The sequence below is a fragment of the Lactuca sativa genome, chromosome 7 (assembly GCF_002870075.4).
Source record: "Lactuca sativa cultivar Salinas chromosome 7, Lsat_Salinas_v11, whole genome shotgun sequence".
NCBI classification, from domain to species: Eukaryota; Viridiplantae; Streptophyta; class Magnoliopsida; order Asterales; family Asteraceae; genus Lactuca; species Lactuca sativa.
Genome location: NC_056629.2, coordinates 205,463,682 through 205,484,744, shown reverse-complemented (window position 1 = coordinate 205,484,744; position 21,063 = coordinate 205,463,682).

Genomic DNA, 21,063 nt, shown 5'->3' with positions numbered 1-21,063 from the left:
GATTTCTTCCCTAACCTCTCTCTCAAATCATCCTCCTTGCTAGTTGGTGTTTGTAAGCCATTAGAGGAGTGACAATTGTGACTCTAGAGCTCCAAGACAACAAGATCAAATAAGAGATTCAAAGCTAAACTTCTAGATCTGATTTTGTATTGTTCTTATACCTAATTAGTGATTAGAAGTCTTGGATTCAAAGCATGTTTAATTAGAGAAAGCCTAGATCCAAGCATTAGGGTTTGCATGTGCACATAGGAATGTTCATATGGCCAAAACCCATCACTTACATATACAAAAACCAAATTTTTTAACAATTAAACACCAAAATCTACCAATTAACTTTAATTTCTGCAAAAGAAAACATATAACATTGTTTGAGATTCTAATTTCTTGATTCCTAAATTCCAACAACAATAAAATGGAGGAACAATTCAAATCAATTAACAATCTCAGCTCATTTAAGACAAACAACAAGCAATTAGAGGAACAAATCAACAATCTTAGCTTATTTGGAGTTTTGGACAAATAAGAAGCAATTGGAGGAACAACAGTGTGTGAAATCATTTAACTGTGTGAACTGTGAAATTCCCACAAGGCTACAACAATCAATTAACCAAATTTGCAAATGGAGACTGAACAGTGAACAACAGAACAAAATTACACGAAGGAACATATAAGGTTGTTTCATTTGTTTGAGATTCTAAGTTCTTGACTAGTTGACTATCTGATTTTTCCTCCAGATTACACGAAGGAAGAATAGAACATACATAAGAGATTAAGAGAAGACTGAAAAATGGAATTTGAAAGTCTGCTAGCTGCTATCACCTACTGTGCTGGCGTGCTGCGTCTGCGGACTACGGTGGTCTGTGGAGGCCGGAGGCAGAGCGGACAGTGAGGCGTGATGCACTGAGGCTGTGAGGCGTCCGACAACTAGAACATCGACCGATGAAGAACCGATTCAACGGATTGACTGAACATGAGGATTGGGATTTGCCGATTTGGGGTTCGATACTTCAATTCACGTCATTCCGATTGGGCAGGAGGGGCCAAAGCCTAATTTTCATAGGAGGCAAACCATCCGGCGACCCTTTTGGGTTCCTTTCCTGTCGTTGGTCAGCAGCAAACCAACAGAGCAACAATAGCTAAAGTCGATGGTGGAGTGGTGGTGCTACACGATATGTAGGAGGCAAAGAGGGCTACAATCGCCGACAAAAAGTCTTCGTCCATAGGCTTCTTCTTCGTTAATTTCATACACGAGAGAGAAAAAGAAAGCAGTGAGGGAGTGATAGTTCATTGATGTACAAGGTCGATAAGGCTGCCCTTCTTTTTGTTTCAGGTCATCGACGACTGTATATAAGAAAATAAATTAGGTTAAGAGTGAAGGCTAGCAAGATTATAGGGATTATTTTTGGAAGTTATTAAAAAAATGACTAAATTACCCTTATTTATTTATTTAATTTTGATTGGCCCACATTTATGCATACGATAACACAATACTTAGTTTAAACAAATGAACCTAGCTCTCTCTCTCTCTCTCTATATATATATATATATATATATATATATATATATATATATATATATATATGTATGTATATATATATATATATATATATATATATATATATATTGCTATCCACGAGGACCGAAACCGAACGGATCGAGGATTCCCTATCCTAACGGGTAATGAATTGGGGATGGGGACGGGACGGGCATATCACTATGTGCCCCGTCTAAAACCTGATATATATATATATATATATATATATATATATATATATATATATATACACATGAAAAAACATCACAAATGGTCCTTGTGGTTTCCCAAAATTTGAAGTTTAGTCCCTGTGGTTTAAAAACATCATAGGTGGTCCCTGTGTTTTCAAAACTTTTGACGATTGGTCCTTATTGGTAACTCCGGTAAGTTTTGTCCGTTAACTGAGAGACATTTTTGTCATTTCACTACCACATGGACCATTTATGATGTTTCCTCGTATTTCTTTTAAAATGAAAAAATTAAATATAATTAAATATATAAAATGTCTCACCTCTCTCTCTCTCTCTCTCTCTCTCTCTTTAGACACATACATGCACACAAAGAAACTTACATACTCTGTTCATCGTCTTCACATCCTCGCCAATCAGTCTAACACTATCATCGATTTCTTTTGTTCACAACATTGTCTGGAAGTTAGACCCAAATTACAAAACACAAACAGATCATACACAAACTCAGATACACATTGACCTAGGGAGTTCAAATGTTTAGAATGTAACCCATATGAAAAATTGTATTTACAACACCCAAATAGATCATACAAAAACCCAAGTTTAGCACCTCTATTTTCGCTCTCCTTTATTCCTTGTTTGCCCCCGGTTTGAATTTCAACAATAATCACCATTAATCTAATCAAAAACTCAAAAAAAACAAAAACCACAAAACCGGAAGAAAAAAAATCAGGTTCTCATGTGTTTAAAAGATCAATCAGAACAACAATAATAAAATATTCAGGCTTAGTATCAGTGTACTTGATCCCAATTTTCAGATCGATCCCCTCCGATATTAACTAAAACTTTTCAATAGATTTAAAGTAGTATCAAATCGATTCAGATTGATCCCAACTTTTAGATCGATCCCTTCCTCCTCAACCTCCTGGTTCTCTTCTTATTCAACCTACCGATTCTCTTCTTCTTCCATTGCAAAATACAAACGCATAATAAATGAATATCAGATCATAATTACCAAAATCTGTTGACAATCGCGAATCTTGAAAGAGATTATTGATACATGATGTGGAATTGGTCGAACATCTTAGCTCTAATTTTGACACATGTTGAATTTCAGAGATCTAAAGACAACAAGTAAAGTAATGGGGGTGCTGTTGGGAGCGTCTTATGTTCAGGTAGTGAATTGAGGTTTATAGTGAAACCCCTTTCGTCTTATTTAACTGGGTTTACAAATACAGATCTTGAAACCCTTTGAACCCAAGAACAAAACCCCTTGAAACACCCTTTCGTCTAAAGATGACGTTGATGTCAAAAGGTTACCGACGATCTTTCCTTTAAGCTGAGAGAGGAAGATTTTTAAGGAGAGGGAGAAGACTGGGATGAGGTTGGGCGTTTTTGATTTTCAGGAAGTGTATGTGTGTGTGTTTTAGAAAGAGAGAGGTGAGACCTTTTATATATTTAATTTTTTCTTTTATTAAAAAAATACGAAAAAACATCATAAACGGTCCTTGTGGTAGTGAAAATACCCTTCAGTTAACAGACAAAATTTAACGGAGTTAGCAATAAGGACCAATCGTCAGTAGTTTTGAAAACACCAGGACCATCTATGACGTTTTTAAACCACGAGGACTAAACTTCAGATTTGGGGAAACCACAAGGACCATTTATGATGTTTTATATATATATATACACACACACATAGGAGCAGGATTAAATGAGAACACCAAAAAGGTTGAGAACGCGAGAACAAAGTATATTCAATTGTGATTTCATGTATTTATTTGTGGAGAAATGATAAATTTTTACGCCTTTAATTTCAATTGAAGAGAAAAATCATATTCATGTTGATTGTGCGTAAAAAATTATCATTTCTCCACAAATGAATACATGGAATCACAAATAAATATACTTGTTCTCGCGTTCTCAACCTTTTAGGTGTTCTCATTTGATCATTTCCCTATATATATATATATATATATATATATATATATATATATATATATATATATATATATATATATATACACTATTCAATGGAGATTTAGGTGTTGTTTGTTTTTTCTGAGGTAAAATGTCTGCAGTCTGCGGACCACTTCTGTAAACCTCTACAGTAGAAGAAGTGGATCAAACGTCTGCAGTCTGAAAAAAGAAGAGTGTTTTTTTAACATCTACAGACTATTCAAATAAACTAAAATCTAAATAAACTTATTTTTTAAACTACAAAGTGATTATTTAATATATTTATCACTTTTATTAATAATTAACAAATCTAAATCAACTTTTATGTATTTTTTATATAAAAAGTGAAAATAAAATGATACAAATTAACGTATATATTTGATAAGGACCAACAATTTTGGTTGCAAAGTTATGTCTAAACTTTGTAATTAGGAATCAAAGAATTTGATATATAAATGAATGGAAATAAACTTCAACATTTACAATTAAATCAATTAAAAATATGTCATAAATATGTGTTCTAAGAAATTGACGATGCTTTATTATATATATATATATATAAACAATTTCAACGACTATTATAGTAATAAACTTTTATTTATAAATTTGTCAAAAATATCATGTTTGTATCTTCGAATTTTTTTGAAGTATTGTAACTTTTTTTTTTCAAATTGTTTATCACTAATAAAGTTTGAATAAATATAAATTAAAAAAAAAAACTAAAAAAATATATGTGTTTTTGTAGGCTAGAAGATGTCTGAAAATGTTAGAAGACTCTGGTCCACATTTACGCCAAAAAAAGGGCGCACAGACATTTTTAGGTATGCACTTTTCAAAAAAAAAAAAAACAATCTTCGAAGGGTAATGTCTGCACGTGACCTACGCCGTGCAGACAGAAGAGGCCAAAAAGATCTGCGGACAAAAAACAAACTCTACTCTTAAATTTACAAAATTTTGGTACACTAAACCGTCGAAGTATGCCACTTTCTATAAGAAAATTGTAATCAAATTATTATTTATGACTTTTAAAATAAAGAGAGACATCTTTAGTTATCCAATGTAAGATTCAAACACTTCAACTTCTAACTTTCAGACTCATGACCATCGAAAACTGTAAAGAAACACGAAATCTCAATGAACAATTCCCTTGTTGTTCAAGAACCAGTTAAAAAAAACTTTTACAAGAACCTCTCGGCTCTCACTACCTATACATTAATCTAAACCTAGGTATGAACTCTCACACACAAGATTAAAGTAGTCTATCTGATCTATATCAATAAACAAAAACAAGAAGGTAATCTGTGATGGGTTTTCGCCATATGAACATTCCTATGTGCACATGCAAACCCTAATGCTTGGATCTAGGTTTCTCTAATTAAACATGCATTGTATCCAAGACTTCTAATGGCTAATAAAGTATAAGAACAATACACAATCAGAGTTAGAAGCTTACCTTGAAACACTTATTTGATCTTCTTGTTCTTGGAGCTCTAGAGTCACAAATGTCACTCCTCCAATGGCTTACAAACACCAACTAGCAAGAGGATGATTTGAGAGAGAGGAGAGGGATTATAAATCGGCCAGGGTTTCTTTGGTTTAGCAGAGGTTCTGATTTTCCCTTGCGCTAGGGGTCTATTTATACTTGTAAGGCTCCTAGGGTTTCACCCTTAAACCCTAGTTGGATAATCTTTACCCAAAGCAATCCAAATCCTTTCCATGATAAGCCCTTAGATGATTTGTGGCTTATCCTAAGCCCTAGAAATCGTCCAACCCTATCCCTGAAGGATTTGCAGCCCAAAGTGTAACTATCAAACAATTGACAGTTTATACCCTCTTATTTAATTAATCTCTTTAAGTCACCAAATTAATTCTAATTAATTTATGACTTATATTAATCAAATAACAATATTATTATTCCTTATATTATTCTCATAATATATTAATAATATTTATTCTCTCATAATAAATCATCCTGTCAAGTTGCTATGGTGAAGGCAACTCAAAAGGACCATGCATAATCGGGTCAAATACTTGCCTAATATAGTTGCAGCCTTAGACACTATTCCAACAGTCTCCCACTTGGATAAGTCTAGTAACCATATGCACAAGTACAATTCAATTTGCAATCGTAGCTCTCAAAGACGCTGTCAAAACCTGATCTAATCAATCTTGTCCTTTAGATAATGGATCGTACAGTCCTCTATTAGATATCATGCTGACAATTCTATGGAATAATTAGTCTAGCATTTTGGTTTCTCGATCTCCGATTTATTTGACATAGAACTTAATCGAACACATCAATTCAGTTCTGACCGGGCCCGGCACATAAGTCAAATCAAATCATCGAGCGGCCGAGATATCGCTTTTATCCTCTTGGGATAAAAGTTACAGATAAACTTCGACTTATATGCATTTACTTATTCATTAATCAACTATACACAACAATGTGTTTTATAACACCGAGTTACTGATGCGTTTTCGCATTATCAATGTATAACCAATTAACAAATAACAAACCATATATCTAGGTTTTAAGACTATATGATATTACCGTCTTGCGATCACCCTTTTATATCATATTCCATAAGGTGACTCCAACAAGCGCAGGTTTGTTCCAATGCTCAAAACTAGTTCATAAGCACTCATGAACGTTGCAGCAACCTTTTGCTATGTCTAAAACCATTTAGACAATCTACACACCGATTCATAACAATCTTCATTCATATCTACTTCCAACATATGAACGATTGTGGACAATTTGAATAATTCGATTATTCTTAATAAACTCAATTATTCTGGAAGTCAAAACATGCAAAATGAAACAATAGTTAAATAATTAACATAAGATAGTAACATTACTCATAAATAATACTCTTTTATTTAATCATCAAATGTCAATCACATTTATCTAATACACGTTTCTACTACTATCTAATCTATGCTAATATCATCCTTCAGCCCAATACTCCTAGCATGCTGCAAGTGCTTAACCCTACTTAGTCCCTTCGTAAGCGGATCTGCTGGGTTATCTTCTGATGATATCCTCTTCACTACGAGTTGTCCTTCTTCTACACGATGTCTAATAAAGTGATATTTTATGTCGATGTGTCGTGATCTACCATGATCTCTCGGTTCCTTGGTCAAGGTAACCGCTCCTTCATTATCACAGAAAATCTCCATGGGCTCCTTTATGGCAGGTACAACTCCAAGATCACCGATGAAGTTCTTCAACCATATTGCCTCCTTCTACGCTTCGCTCACTGTAATGTACTCTGATTCGCACGTTGAATCAGCTACGGTTTCCTGCTTGGAATTTTTCCAAGTTACTGCTCCTCCATTTAGGGTAAAGACCCAGCCCGACTGCAAACGGTAATTGTCCCTGTCGGTCTGAAAGCTGGCGTCACTATACCCTCGCACCTTCAAGTCATCACTCCCTCCGAGGACTAAGAACCATTCCTTCGTCCTCCGAAGGTACTTAAGGATATTCTTCACCGCAATCCTATGGGCTCTGCCAGGGTTCCCTTGATATCTACTAACCATGCTCAAAGCAAAGGCTACATCAGGGCGAGTACAAGTCATAGCATACATGATTGAACCAACTGCGGAAGAGTATGGTACTCGGCTCATTTCTGCTATTTCAGCTTCGGTACTCGGACTTTGAGTCCTACTCAACTTGGCATTACTTTGTATCGGTAATTCTCCCTTCTTTGAGTTTTCCATACTAAAACATTTTAGTACCTTCTCTAAGTAAGTGTTCTGACTAAGTCCTATTAGTCTCTTACTTCTCTCTCTTACTATCCTTATTCCCAAAATATAGGAAGCCTCTTCGAGGTCCTTCATAGCGAAGCACTTCCCGAGCCAGGACTTAACCTCCTGTAGAGTCGGGATGTCGTTTCCTATGAGTAGTATGTCATCGACATACAAAACGAGAAAGCTAACTATGCTCCCACTAGCTTTGACATATACACACGATTCATCTTTGCTTCGTACAAATCCAAACTCTTTGACTTTCTCATCGAAGCAAAGATTCCATCTGTGTGACGCTTGCTTAAGTCCATAAATGGACTTCTCAAGCTTACACACTCTATTCGGATGCTTCGTATCCACAAACCCCTCTGGCTGAGCCATGTAAACATCCTCAGCCAACTTCCCATTTAGGAAAGCGGTCTTGACATCCATTTGCCAAATCTCATAATCATGAAATGCGGCAATCGCTAGCATCACTCTAATAGATTTTATCTTCGCAACTGGTGAGAAGGTCTCGTCATAGTCAACTTCGGGAGTTTGAGTGAAGCCCTTCGCGACCAATCGCGCTTTATATGTGTGTACGGTTCCATCCATGTCGGTCTTCTTCTTGAAGATCCATTTGCACCCAACGGTCTTACGTCCGGCCACATTATCAACCAAATTCCAAACTTGGTTATCATACATGGATTGGATCTCGCTATCCATTGCCTCTTTCCATTTTGCAGACTTCGGACCTGCCATGGCTTCCTCATAGCTATTAGGTTCATCAAGGTTTATTAGTGTACCATCACTAATATACGTGTCCCATTCGGTAGTAATATGAAAACCATAAAACTGGGGTTGAACTCTAACTCTTTCGGAATGTTTAAGAGGTAAGGATTCGTCAATCGGTTCAACCGGAGTTTCCTCCTCGGGTTGAGTGGCAGCGGTAGAGGTTCCTTCATCTATCGACTCTTGAATCTCTTCAAGCTCAATTTGCCTCCCACTGTCTCCTTGGCTTATGAGCTCTCGCTCTCGAAAAACTCCTCTCCTCGCAACGAAGACAACATTGTCCTTCGGTCTATAGAAGAGATATCCAAAGGATTTATGCGGGTAGCCGATGAAAATACATCACTCACTATGAGGTTCGAGCTTGTCGTGAGTATCTCGTCTTACGAAAGCCTTGCAACCCCAAACCTTGACATGTGCCAACGAGGGAGCTTTCCCTGTCCACATCTCGTGAGGTGTTTTGGCAACCTTCTTAGTAGGGACTCGGTTAAGGATATAGGCGGCAGTCTCTAAGGCATACCCCTAAAAAGAGATAGGTAGTGAAGCACGACTCATCATGGATCGAACCATGTCTAACAAGGTTAGATTACGCCTTTCTGCCACACCATTCAACTGCGGTGTCCTAGGAGGCGTCAATTGTGAAACTATTCCACACTCCTTGAGATAATCGTGGAATTCAAGACTTAGGTACTCTCCTCCTCGATCGGATCGAAGCATCTTGATTTTCCTGCCCAATTGATTCTCCACTTCATTCTTAAACTCTTTGAACTTTTCAAAAGTTTCTGACTTTTGCTTGATTAAGTAGATATGCCCATATCTACTATAGTCATCGGTAAAAGTCACATAGAAGCGGTTCCCATCCTTCGTGGTTGATCTAAACGGTCCACATACATCGGTATGTATTAGTTCCAATAGACCCTCACCCCTTTCACACGTACTTGTGAAGGGTGACTTAGTCATCTTTCCAAGTAAACAAGATTTGCATGTGTCATCTTCTCTAAGGTCGAATGACTCCAACACTCCATCCTTTTGGAGTTGGGCTATGCGTTTCTTGTTGACATGTCCAAGACGACAATGCCACAAGGATGCTCTATCCATACTATTGGAAGAATCCATGCATAAAACATCATTTCCTAAGTTATCTACAATCATAACGGTTTCATAAATTCCATTACATGGTATAGCTTCAAAATAAAAGACACCATTTAGATAAGCCAAAATAGAACCATTCTCATTATTAAAAGAAAATCTAAAACCTTGTCTAAACAAACCATGAAATGAAATGATGTTTCTAGCCATTTCTAGCGAATAGCAACAATTGTTCAAATCTAAAGATAAACCATTCCTTAGCACTAAAGAATACACTCCAATCTTGGTCAAAAGCGATGATCTTCTGTTCCCCATGATTAGATTTATTCTACCATGCTCCACGTCTCTATTTCTTCTTAGTCCCTGCACATTAGAACAAATGTGGTAACCACAACCGGTATCAAGAACCCAAGAAATATCATGAGATGAATCGTTAGATTTAATTGTGTATATACCTGCGAAAGACAGCTTGATCCTTCCTTCCTTGATGGCTTGCAGGTACTCTAGGCAGCTTCTCTTCCAATGTCCTATCTTGTGGCAGTGGTGACACTCTGCCTCCTTTGGGTTAGGGCAGGGTTTAGCAGGATCAACTTTAGTCCCACTAGAAGAGGCACCATCTCGGGGCTTAACCTTGCGATGGTTCTTAGACGAAGCCTTCCTCTTCTTTCCCCTTCCTTGTCCAATAGCCAACATAGGATCAGCGGGTGGATTGGGAGTTGGTGCAACAGACTTATCCTTGAAGTTGCTCTCAGCGACCCTCAAGAGACCTTGGAGTTTGCTTAGGGTGACCTCTTCTTTGTTCATATGATAGGTCATCCCAAATTGATTGTAACTTGGAGGTAAAGAGTGAAGCACCATGTCGATCGCCAAGTCTTCTCCAAAGTCAACATTCAACTTGCGAAGACGGTCGACATACCTTTGCATCTTTTGCAGGTGCATGGTAAGAGACTCTCCATGACCCATTTTAGCGGAAATCATGTTAGTGAAAATCTCATAACGCTCTTGTCTCGCGTTTTGGTGGTATCTCTCCAATAAGTCTTGGTGCATCTCGTATGGGTACATGTCCTCATAGGACTTTTGGAATTCGGAATTCATAGTGGCTATCATGATGCAATAAACCTTCGTTGCATCATGCTCGTGAGTTTCAAAAGCGGTCATTTCAGCCGGGGTAGCGATTTCAGGGTTTATTTTCTCGAGCTTCTCATCGAGGACATACTCCTTATCCTCATAGCGAGCAATAGTGCGAATGTATCTTATCCATTCGCTAAAGTTCGTCCCATCGAAGGTGACCTTTTGACAAAGGCTCATTAATGTGAATGAACTAGCAGCAGTGTTGTTTGCGTTTGACATCTACAAATAGAAAGGACAAAGATAGATTAGAATATGAATCCCTAATTATCACCCAATAAGAAAAATTAGGGCTAGGATCCAACAACAATATTTACATATTAGAAAAGGGATGCCGTAATCTAATATGCAAACAATTTGAAGGTAAGTGAATGACGATTCACTAATTCTCCACCACAAAACATAACTTTAAGTTCTAAATGTATTCGAGAATTCCTAGGTTTAGATGAGATTCATTGAAACTTTTCAATGGCATGTTTAAATCTCGATATGCCCCTCTTGTTTGTGACTGGGATACCGAGGATCACAAAGCGGGTGTGAATTACCATGCAAATTCACATGGTGCCTTCATTGTAACGATCACCTATTCGATGTGCCGGTAAACCACACACGCTCCATCGAACTATGATAAACAATGAATCACCCTTTGCCACCTTTGCTTAGAACCAATTAGTGTGCCGGTAAACCACACACGCTCCACTAACTTCATAGCAAGGGTGCAAAGTATAATTTCATGGGATTGCATCAATTCACTTTTCCTAAAGTAACTAAGATTGGGAAATTTTTGAAAAACATGTAGTTACTTTGTATTTCATATTATACTTTTAATGGGAGGATGAGGTTCCCCTATCCTACCCGTTCGGCTAACGACCCTCCACCGATCAAGCAAGCGGTGGGTGTGAGTGTACACCCATTAAGCGCCATTTTATAGGCCGCAACCTTATACCCACCTTATAGATCGACTTCGTGAATGAGGCCTACTAACGGTAAGACTAGCATTTTAGTTATACATACATACATATATATATATATATATATATATATATATATATATATATATATATTAATCTTGTAATATTATATTAGTATAGGGTTGTATTTTAAACTTGTAAAATTCTAGGGTTTGAAATTTAAATTGTCTAAATTAAACTTTTAATCACAAAACATAAATTTCAAAACTTGAGGGCAAATTTTAAACATTTAAAAAACATGGAGGATCAAATAACAAATAATCTTAATTAACAATTAATTCCATAATTATCCATATTTGATTTATTTAAAGATTTCTTGCAAAATAATTTACCAATTTAATCAAAATAATTAATTAATTATCACATAAGGAAATTAAATATTTTATTAATTGATAAATATCTTTAATTAGATCAAGATTATAGTCATATATATCAAAAAATCGGATTAGGGTTGATCTAATATGATAAAGGCAAGTTTCCATAAGATAAATATCAAAAAATCCCAAATTTGGCCCTTCCTGACGCTCGGACTCGCCGAGTGCCCAACTGGACTCGCCGAGTCCATGACTCAGAAACACAAAATTCGAATTTTTTCAAGCAAGAAACAAACAATCATGCATCAATTTAATAGAAACGAATCTAGGCTCTGATACCACGGATGGGTTTTGGCCATATGAACATTCCTATGTGCACATGCAAACCCTAATGCTTGGATCTAGGTTTCTCTAATTAAACATGCTTTGAATCCAAGACTTCTAATGACTAATTAGGTATAAGAACAATACAAAATCAGAGTTAGAAGCTTACCTTGAAACACTTGTTTGATCTTCTTGTTCTTGGAGCTCTAGAGTCACAAATGTCACTCCTCTAATGGCTTACAAACACCAACTAGCAGGAGGATGATTTGAGAGAGAGGAGAGGGATTAGAAATCGGCCAGGGTTTCTTTGCTTTAGCAGAGGTGCTGATTTTCCCTTGCCTTAGGGGTCTATTTATACTTGTAAGGCTCCTATGGTTTCACCCTTAAACCCTAGTTGGATAATCTTTACCCAAAGCAATCCAAATCCTTTCCATGATAAGCCCTTGGATGATTTGTGGCTTATCCTAAGCCCTAGAAATCGTCCAACCCTATCCATGAAGGATTTACAGCCCAAAGTGTAACTATCAAACAATTGACAGTTTATACCCTCTTATTTAATTAATCTCTTTAAGTCACCAAATTAATTCTAATTAATTTATGACTTATATTAATCAAATAACAATATTATTATTCCTTATATTATTCTCATAATATATTAATAATATTTATTCTCTCATAATAAATCATTTGTCAAGTTGCTATGGTGAAGGCAACCCAAAAGGACCATGCACAATCGAGTCAAATACTTGCCTAATATAGTTGCAGCCTTAGACACTATTCCAACAATCTGATCTATATCAATAAACAAAAACAAGAAGTTAATCTGTATATCATAAGGATACAACAAATGATAAATATCGTAAGACTGACTAGAACGGAGGTTGAAGTTGAGAGAAATATGGTTTTTTCTCACAATCCGAAACAAGATTAATTATTAATACTGTTGACGATGGTGAGTTTAACTACCGTCGTCTAAATCTCAGCTGTCTAAACTCCACGTACTTTCTGTTGGAAAATTTAGTATAAATATTTATATTTTTACTAACTTTGGACATATATAAATATATACATATGTTGTATATATAACTAACTCTAAGTGGGTTTGTGTTCTCCTCCGCGAGGACTTCAAAACGATATATTATATGTCCAAAAATAGAGTATATGTGAATGAGATATCGATACTCAAAGATGGGTATTTGAGAATAAATTTAGCAAAAAGAGAGGAATGTGGGAATGATTCCCACATTGGTAGAAAGACCAAACCAAATAAGGTTTATAATCTTGAATGCATGAAAGGCTCGCAAGCCCACGCATGGCAGGGCTTTTGTGGCGAAGGAAGATAACTCTGAGTTTGCTGGAAGATGATTAATGGTGACTGCTGAAGTGTCACAAATGAGAGGCTACACAATCGATGGAGGATGTGAGGAGGCGAAGGAAATAGAAGACAGGTGCTTCGCTGCCAAACCAATGGGTGAGTAGATCAACGAATGCGATCAGTTGATCAAGAAGGTACAATCCATTCTCGAATCACTAAAAATACCAGTCATGAACTATAAAAAGGAATTAAAAGAATTAAAATTCAAGTTTTCTTGTTTAAGTGGTAGTCTAAAACAAAATCGCCTAGCAAATTCTAACCTAACTGATCAACTTAGCAGGGTGTCTTCCAAGAGTAAAGAAAGAAGGATGTGGATAGAGAAGAAGGAAATGGAGTTAGTTAGGGTGAAAGATGAAGTAATTTATTTGCAACATGATAATTTAAAGCTTTTGAAACAAAGAAATTTTTTTTGGTTGATTGCTAAACGTTTATATACTAATATCACTCAATTGCATTTAGATTGTGAGATCGGTAAAAAGATTCATAAAATGATTTTGCTCTTCTTGGAATTAAAGGAGGACGAAGTTGATGTTGATGGTTATAACTGTGAATCTATTGTTTCTTCAGATGAAATTTCTGACGCCTACAAGATCGGTCTGGACAAAATCGAGTCCTTTATTAAGTCCAAAGACCATAAGGACATGCTTAAAAACCTGTTGGACGAAAACAATAAATTAAAAATCAAGACCGAAACCATGTAGAAATTTGACTTATTGAATGCCAAGTTGAGTTCAGAAAACAAGATAAATGTGGAAAACACTTCTGAATTTGACGAGGACAATGATATGAGTGAAATATCTGTAGAGGATGAAGTTGACTATTCAGAATTTGTCAAAAGCGAAACCGAACCTACCAAAGGTCTTATATTTGAAAATTTAGTTGAGTTCGCTCAGATGTCCCAAGATAAATCCAAAGTTCCGAAAACAGAAGGATGTGGTATATCAAAAGATACAAACTGTACAAAATCAGGTATACACGACAACAAGAGTTACTCATAAACACACAGCCGAACTTACAGCCTTGGTAAACGAAGACAACGTTGGTGGCTGTGATGCTCATTTCTGGTCTGCTCCAATTGACAATGCAGATGAAAGTGTTGTTTTATCAGAGAGAACCTCATGGAGAGTTAAAGGCAGATACATGGCAGAACCACTCAATAATCCTATAATCTTTGATGTACCAAGCACAAGTGGTACTAAAGAGATTCCAGGCGAACCTGCGAAGGCGACAAGCTAAGCCTCTTCATTGAAAAGTGAAACTCATCTGGAAGACCGAAGCTGAGAGTAAACATTCACAAGTCTCAAAAGCAACTGTCAGGACAGAAATGCCAACGAAACAGGAGATATCAAAAGAATCTCAATGAAAGGAAGCAGTTTTGGTGATCCCAAAACTCCAATTATGTTCGCAAAGAAAAGGCGTCCAATCTCAAGGCGAAAGAAAGATCAAAGGCTAACTCTGGTCCATGAACTCACTGCCAATCTTGCAGGCAGACGAACCAAAGAAGCAGTTTCGGTCCCAAATCCAGCAGTGACGAGAACCGAAAGACAAGTTTCGGTCCTAAATCCCATCCTCTTCATTCTCAACCAAAGCAAAATCCTAACAAGGATGTCAAGGGAAAAGGAAAGCTCGTCTCAAAATATGAAACGCAAATGAAGAAGACGACAACTAACACTAGGAAACAAGAGAACAAGTTTGTTAAGAATCAAAATAAAATTCCACAACATGATTCATACAAAACGAAAGCTAGCAAAATTAAGGTTTTCATCATCAAAGGGAAAGATGAAACCACTTTAATAAAATGAACATATTTGGTTGATCTTTCTATTGCTATTTCTTGTTCTATAAAAGGCTCACGTGGACCCAAGAAACTTTAGGTTCCTAAATCTGCTTGATTTTTGCAGGTTATCAATGACGAGCAGTTTGACGACGAATGGTATATCGATAGTGGCTGCTTGCGTCACAGGACAGAGAAACGGGAAGAGCTGAGGGAGTTTCGGGCTCTAAAAAATGGTGGATGTGTCAAGTACTGAAACAACTCATTTGGCACAATAAAAGGCTATGGAATGATCACGAACGAAGATTTTTCGATTCGAAAGGTGGCTTAAGTGGAAGGATTGCAACACAATCTCATAAGTGTCTCACAATTGGTTGTAGGGACTAGCCTGAAGGTTTCATTTGAAGATAACGGATCCAAGATCATTGAAAAGAAAACTAAGACAGCTATGTTGAAGTCCCAGCGCAAAGGCGAAATGTATCCATTAAATCTAAACCCGATACGAGGGAAGCCTGTTGTATGTCTTCTAACGAAAGCTTATTCTGATGAAAGGTGGCTATGGCATCGAAGACTCTCGCACCTTAACTTCAAAGACATCAACACGCTAGTTCTTGGTGATCATGTGCGAGGACTGCCATTTCTAAAGTTTGACAATGAACATTTATGTGTTGCATGCGAAATGGGAAAGGAAAGCCGGAAGAGTCATCCCACACATTTTAACACAAAGATCATCGAACCTCTTGAGCTTCTGCACATCGATTTATGCGGTCCATCGGCCATAGAAAGTATTGGTGGTAGTAAGTACATTCTTGTAATAATTGATGATTTTTCACCTTTCACCTGGGTTTTCTTTCTTAAATAGAAATCGGAGGCGACTCCAAAGCTCAAAAACTTTATAAAGCAAGTGGAGCTTCAACTGCAAAAGGTGGTTAGAAATGTCCGAAGTGACAACGGGCTAGAATTCAAAAACCAAGAGTTTGAAGAATTTCTTGCTGAAAAGGGAGTGTCTCAAAACTTCTCTACTCCCTATACTCCACAACAAAATGGTGTAGTTGAATGGTGAAACCGTTTGTTGTGTGAAGCCACCCGAACCATGCTCAGCTTCGCTTTTCTAGCTCTGTACTTCTGGGCTGATGCTATTGCAGCTGCCTGCTATACCCAGAACTGATCCTTCCTTAATAAGCTATTTTCCATCACTCCGTATGAAATTTTAAATAATCACAAGCCTAATGTTAAGTCTTTTCATGTTTTCGGTTCCAGGTGCTTCATTTTTAACTCTAAAGAGAATCGAAACAAGTTTGATGTAAAGGCAGACGAAGGGATTTTTCTTGGTTACTCGCTCACTTCAAAGGTATATAGGGTTTTGAATAAACGCTCAAAGAAATCGAGGAAACCTATTATGTCACATTTGATGATAATTACATGAAGAAACTCACATCAAGCGAAGGACCAATGGAAGAAATCTTTCCCAAAACAGGTCAAGTAACGGTTCCAATATCCAATATGTTTGAAGAGTACATGTTGCTCTTTGATGAACCGGAGAATGCCAATCTCTCTGAAGCGAAAGCACCTGATAATAAGGTTGAAAATTTGAAAAAGATAATCGACGAAGCTGCAAAATCCATGGAAAACGAACCTCAAGGTCAAAGCGAACCTCAAAGCTCAAGCGAACCTACACATAGACGCTCCACTTTCCAGGGGGAGGGCTCATCTACATCAAAGCAATCTAATTTTCCTTTCCAGGGGGAGAACCCCTCTCCAAAAATGAACCATGAAAGTCCAATCAAGAGGGAGAATTCTGAACCAGATGTTGAAAGTGTTTCGTCATTCGAGGGGGAGAATTATAATATAAATGACGAAGATACTCAATCAGTATTTGAAGAAGAAATAAATGTTGAATTAGATCCTGCTTACGATCCGAATTATCCTCCACTTACAAAATGGACTCGAGATCATCCGAAAACTCAAGTAATTGGTGAATCACATGAGGGAGTTCTTACATGCTCTCAACTGAAAGTGAAGAAAACTGATTTATTCTCTCAAGTAGAATTCTGCAATGCAAGACGAGCTAAATGAGTTCGAGCGAAACCGAGTATGGAGACTGATTCCCACACCAAAGGATGCATCTGTGGTTGGTTTAAAATGGGTGTTCCGCAACAAGATGGACAAAGAAGGAAATGTAATACACAACAAAGCAAGGCTAGTGGTAAAGGGATATTGTCAGGAATAAGGGATAGACTATGAAGAAACCTTCGCTCCTGTAGCAAGGTTAGAAACTTAGAATCAGTTCGGATCTTTTTGGCATACGCTGCTCATAAGAATTTCGAAGTTTTTCAAATGGATGTCAAGTGTGCGTTCTTGAATGGAGAACTAGAAGAGACTATGTAAGTTGAGCAACCACCTAGATTTGTGAACGAGAAGTATCCTGATCATTGCTATATTCTGGACAAGGCGGTTTACGGACTGAAGCAATCCCCAAGATCCTGGTATGAAACTCTAACTCGCTTCCTAAAAACGTCTAAATTCAAACAAGGTTCGGTTGACCCAACATTCTTTCGCAAGAAAGTGGGTGAACACCTAATGATCTTCCAAATTTATGTCGATGACATCATCTTCAGCTCTACGAATCCAAGCTTAACAGCTGAATTCCGAACATTGATGGAGACTAAGTTTGAGATGAGCTCAATTGATCCGATTAACTTTTTTCTTGGATTGAACTTAAGACAGGGACCAGAAGGCATATTTATTAATCAGGAGGCTTACACGAAGACTCTACTGGCAAATTTCAGTATGATGGGAGATTCTAAAGTAAGGGTTCCAATGGCATTCGAAACGAAGCTAACACCATCTTTGGAGAAACCAACTATTGATATAACCCTCTATCGTCAAATGATAGGGTCTCTAATGTATCTAACATCTAGTAGACCAGATTTTATGTTTTCTGTATGTTATTGTGCCAGGTTCCAAGCTAATCCACGAGAACCTCACATCCAAGCTGTGAAAAATATATTCATGTATTTGAAACGAACCTTGTCTCTCGGCCTTTGGTACCCAGCGAAATCTGGGTTCTTTGTTCAAGCATTCTCAGATGCCGATCTTGGAGGATGCGGTCTAGACCGAAAGAGCACAACTGGCGGGTGTCAATTCCTTGATGGAAAACTCATTAGCTAGCAATCCAAGAAACAAATGTGTGTGTCTCTTTCTACGGCCAAAGTTGAATACATCGCTGCAGTGTCTTGCACTTCACAAGTCATATGGATACAAAGTCAACTTAGAGACTATAGCCTAAACATGAAGAAAATTCCCCTCTATTGTAACTCAGAAAGCGCTATTAGGATATGTCACAACCTAGTGCAACACTCCAAAACGAAACATATAGCACTGAGATACAACTTCATCAAGGATCACGTAGAAGATAGTAACGTTGAAATCCACGTTGTTCGATCCACTAATCAATTAGCTGACATTTTCACGAAAGCCTTAGCAGAAGCAAGTTTCAATAAAATACTCCAAGGATTGGGAATGATGGAAGCTGAATCAGTACCAAAAACCACTTTCGCCTCATTAAAATTAGACAAGTGAAATAGAGCGAACGTTCAGTCTATTTCGGTTCCAGATTTTTTGGGAACCGAAATGAACCGAACGCTCGGTGCATTTCTCTTCATCACTTCTAAGGTGAAATTTCGGTTGTATATTTTGTACATCATGTATATCTTTTCTCAATTAATTTTATGTTTTTCATTTCTTTTCATAAAATCCAAAAATATTTTCTTTTCTGTTTTATTTCTTTTCAGAAAAATTCATAAAATCCAAAAATATTTTCTTTTCTGTTTTTATTTCTTTTCATAAAATTCAGAAAATCCAAAAATATTTTTTTGTGTGCTTAGTTTTATTTTTAACTTCTCTGCACTAAAAGGCTCATAGACAACTTCACATGATGGAGTTGGAGTCGGTATAACTCTCTTTCTTTGCACTAGCTACGTGTCCCTAGAAGCATGTTGCAGTATTTTGTCCAAAGCCTAGAAGACTTCAAGTGAAGCCTTACTGATTCGATATATACAAATCGATTCTTCCTAATCAGGCTGATAAAATCACTTAAGTCACGAGCTACCTTACTCTTCTCACATTGAGTCAAGAGTTATGTGTTTGGTCTTTTCGAATAACAAAGGTACTTTCGGTTCTTTAACCACCTCAACACCTTTCTCCATCATATTTCATTTCATGCTTTTAACCCTTGAGAATCTTAGAATTTACCACTGAGGGTTACAGTTACACAACATTTGCGTTAATGATCTTAGTTTCGTTTCACCACGTGCTATGTGAAACCCAAAATCCAACACCTACAATGAATTGATGGTGAACAATCAAACATTCTAGTTTTCACCCAAGTATTAACAAAACCACTTTAGTGGGAGGTACCAAGAAATCTCTTTTTATTTTTTGTGCGATCTTTATGAAATTGTCTTACACCAAGACTTTTCTACCCAAAAGATCCACTTTATTTTTGTTTTTGAGATTTCTACAATATCACCAAGTCACTGAAAAATGTTAAAACCTACTTGTTTCATAGGCTACATTGGTCTCACAAGTACTTCATCCCACTTTCGGTCTTATATCAAGCTCTGTAGTGTGGTTCAAGCGAAAGCCACCCTAATAGCCTTATACTAAAAAGATGCATTTCAATGCTTCTTAATAAGCATTTGATTGTATTTTAATGGGTAACCACACAAACACTTCTAAGTCTCTCTTGACTTTGAAGGAAGAGATTCGTGCCCGGGATCCATTGTTTCGTGTCTTAATTGACATCACTTATTTCCCACAAATAATTTGTATTATTTCTTTTTCTTTGGCACACTCTTGCACGAAGATCTTTATGATTTTCCACAAGTCTTGATCGTGGTATTAATGGCTATTTCTCAGATATACAGTTCGGTTCAATATGTTGTGATGGTACATTATGTTGGGAGTGAAGGCTATTTAATATGTATGAAGCGAAAGGGTGAGTCAACATTTCAACGGGAATTTAAACTGTTTCAAAATTAAAGAGAAGGTGAAAGGATAAGGTTGAAAAAGGGCGCGCGAATTCGAAATGGCTACCTAAGATCACGCCGCCTGACACACTATTGGGGGAAACAGTTGTCAAATCGCGCTTTTTCAGACATCGCTTCAGAGGATCGAGCAATCATCACTCCGGATTTTTCTCTCTCATGGAAATCGTATAAAAGGATCTTTCACATCGCTTTTACTTCTTTACCACTTCCAAAATCCGCTTGAGCATTCACTGGCGATCACTCTTCTTATTGTTCATCTTCTTCTACAAGCTTCATCAATGGCAGACTCATCATCCATTCAGGATTAAAGCGCACAGTCGTCGCTACTCACTATAAAGCCCAATCGAAACCTCATCATCGAACTCTCTCCTTTTTAGTACGATCATTACATGTTTCAGATGGTTGAATGCCTCAAATATTCACCACCTGTGATCGCTTTAACCAAGGTGGAGTCTGTCCCGATGTCTCTTCTTTCTCAAGTCTATTCAACGACGATATACTATAAAGTCAAGGTTAGGATTTTCTTTGAGATTTTCAATCTGAAGTCTTCGATTTCAAAGGCTAGGTTTTGTTCGTTGCTAGGGATTGTCGTCAACGACTCCATGACGAACTCCGATTCGATCACCACGACTCAGCTTTTCACCATGTTTTATGATATGGGGTACAATGACCTTCTTTCTACTGTGACCAAATTCAAGAAGTCATGTCTTCCTCCACAAAGGAATGGTTTATTTACCCTTCTCTTCAAGGGCTTATCAGAAAGGGTTGCAGGGTCAGATAGGGCAAGCAAGTCATTTATGACCATTCTCAATGGTCTCTACTATGGAATCAACATGGA